Source organism: Delphinus delphis, chromosome 4, assembly GCF_949987515.2.
Source record: "Delphinus delphis chromosome 4, mDelDel1.2, whole genome shotgun sequence".
NCBI classification, from domain to species: domain Eukaryota; kingdom Metazoa; phylum Chordata; class Mammalia; order Artiodactyla; family Delphinidae; genus Delphinus; species Delphinus delphis.
In genome coordinates, this window is record NC_082686.1 from 49,092,905 (window position 1) to 49,095,627 (window position 2,723).

The 2,723-nt window shown below is 35.2% G+C and overlaps 1 non-coding gene across 1 annotated transcript; it reads right to left on the reverse strand.

Annotated features, from left to right (window-relative positions):
• Positions 1–315: 315 nt before the first annotated feature.
• LOC132425213 (U6 spliceosomal RNA) lies at positions 316–422 on the reverse strand. The gene has a single exon (XR_009519402.1). It is a non-coding gene; the product is annotated as a U6 spliceosomal RNA (small nuclear RNA).
• Positions 423–2,723: the final 2,301 nt, after the last annotated feature.

Sequence of the window (2,723 nt, forward strand, 5' to 3'; positions counted from 1 at the left end):
GGGAAATGATTATCAGAATAAGATTAGTTAACATCCATCACCTCATATAGTGATAAAAAATTTTTGGTTTCCCTTGAGATAAGAACTTTTGAGATCTACGCTCTTAGCAGCTTTAAAATATATCATACAGCAGTGTTAACTATAGTCATCATGTTGTACATTGCATCCTTAGTACTTATTTATCTTATAACTGGAAGTTTGTAACTTTTGACCACCTTCACCCAATTCTCTTACCTCCCACCACTTTGCCTCTGGTAAACACAAATCTGTTCTCTTTTTCTATGAGTTTGGGCTTTTTTTTTAGCCTTCATATATAAAAATATGGAACACTACATGTATTTGTGCGTCATCCTGGTGCGGGGGCCGTGCGAATCTTCTCCGTATTGTTCCAACTTTAGTATATGTGCTGCTGAAGTGAGCATCCTGCTCTTTTTATTAAGGGTCCAAATCAGTAAGAGAGGTTTTCCAGTAAACTGAGGCACTTGTCTTAACACACATGGTCACTGCACAGGCTAGCAGTGCCCTTAGTTTATGACACCTCTCTCTTGTCCCTCAATTTCCCACTACAAATAGGAAAATTTCAAGAAAAGGAAAGTCCAGCTTCCCTATTGCCTATGTTTTCAAAAAAGTGTATAAGAAGGTCCTTGTGCAAAAAATTCTATAAGAGGGTCCTATATCCTATAAGAGGGTCCTTGAGGAGGGTGATTAGGACAGCCTATCTGACCAGCAGTAGAACTGGTTCACTATGCAGACTCTGACTATTTACCTCTGTTATGAGACTGGCGCAGATTTTGTAGGAAATGTTCCCCTAGATTCTGCAGCAGCCAAGATTTCAGATGGTGGAACTTGTTTATAAAATAAATCCAGACACTCACTTTAGGAACCGGTCAACAAATAGTTACTGAGGATGCTTAGAAAGATGAGTACTGAGGTTACAGTTTCTTCTGCAGCTTAGAATCAGAGATGATGGGCAGGAGCTTCCTTAGTTTTACGGGCTTCCGTTTCTCCAGCCACACACATTTAACAAAAATGAATGGTTAGACATTCATTTGGGGTGCTTGTGTATGATTCAAAAAGAACTTGTTCCTTATAAAATTTATTGTTAAATGACTCACTACAGGATGATGATGAAAATAAGCCTTCTAATTTAAAGAGTTATGCAAATATTCTTTTAAAAGTCAACCTTGTGAGGTATAATTTACATATAATAAAATACATATATTTCAAGTGTACCATTCAATAAATGTATACACTCACATCACCATCATCATAGTCAAGATATAGCACATTTCCTCACACCAGAAAGCTCCCTCATGTACATCCTTTGCAGTCAGTCTCTGCTTCCAACTACTGCCCCAGGCAAAAATTGATCTCATTTTTATCACTATAGATTAGTTTTTCCTCTTCTAGTATTCATGTAAATGGAATCAGACAGTATGCATATTTTTTGTGTTGAGTTCCTTTCACTCAGCATGAGGTTTTTGAGACTCATACACATTGTTGCCTTTATCAGTAATTTATATTTTTATTGCCAAATAGTATTTAACTGTGTTAATAACACAATTTGTTAGCCTATTGGTGGATACTTGGGTTGTCCCAGTTTTGGGCTATTATGAACAAAGTTGCTATGAACAGTCTTTGGGTGGATATATGTTCTTTTTTCATTTTGGTAAATACCTGGGAGTGGAGCAGCTGATTCATATGATAAGTATGTTTAACTTTAAAAGAAACTGTCAAACCGTTTTCCAAAGTGGTTGTACTATTTTCCACCCTCAATAGCAAGATAACTAACTGTTCTCAATCTTCTTCAATACTTGGTATTGTCAGCCTTTTAAAAGGATGTGGAGTGGTATCTATCTAGTGAATATGTAGTGGTATCTGATCTTAGCTTTGATTTGCAATTTCCTTATAACTATGATGTTTAACATGTCTTCTTGTGCTTATTAGCCACGCATGTATCTTCTTTGGTGAAGTGTCTGTTCAAGTCTTCTGCCCATCAAAAAACAATTAGATTGTATTATTATTATTGAGTTGTAAAAATTTTAAACTATATTCTGGCTATAAGCCCAGTGTCATATACGTATTGATATTACACAAACTTCTCTCAGTCTGTAGCTTGCCATTTTGTCATTTCTTAAAAAAGTCTATTTTGCCCTACTTCTCACCTCCTTCTCCTTCAGGTCTCTAATTACATATATTTAGGCCATTTTCTGCTGTCCTACAGGTCTCTAAGGATATGTTTTTTTTCCTTCAATCTATTTTCTCTCTATTCATTAGCTTGGATAATTGCTATAGATTTGCCTTCTTATGTTCAAATTCACCAGTGACTTTTTTCCTCTCATCTCTGATCTACTGCTATTTTTTTTTGTCATGGTAATTTTTCAGTTCTAAAATTTCCATTTAGCTCTTTTTTATTGTTTACATTTCTATGCTGAGAGTCCCTACTTTTTAACTCATGATGTCCCTATTTTCTTAATTCTTTGAACATATTTATAGTAGCTGCTTTAAAGCCCATATCTTCTAAATCCATCACCTCAGTAATGTTGGGACTGGTGTTTTTCCCTTAACTATGGGTCATTTTGCCTTTTTTTGTTTTTGTTTTGTGCATGTCTAATAATTTTTTTTAACATCTTTATTGGAGTATAATTGCTTTACAATGGTGTGTTAGTTTCTGCTTTATAACAAAGTGAATCAGCTATACATATACATATGTCCCCATGTCT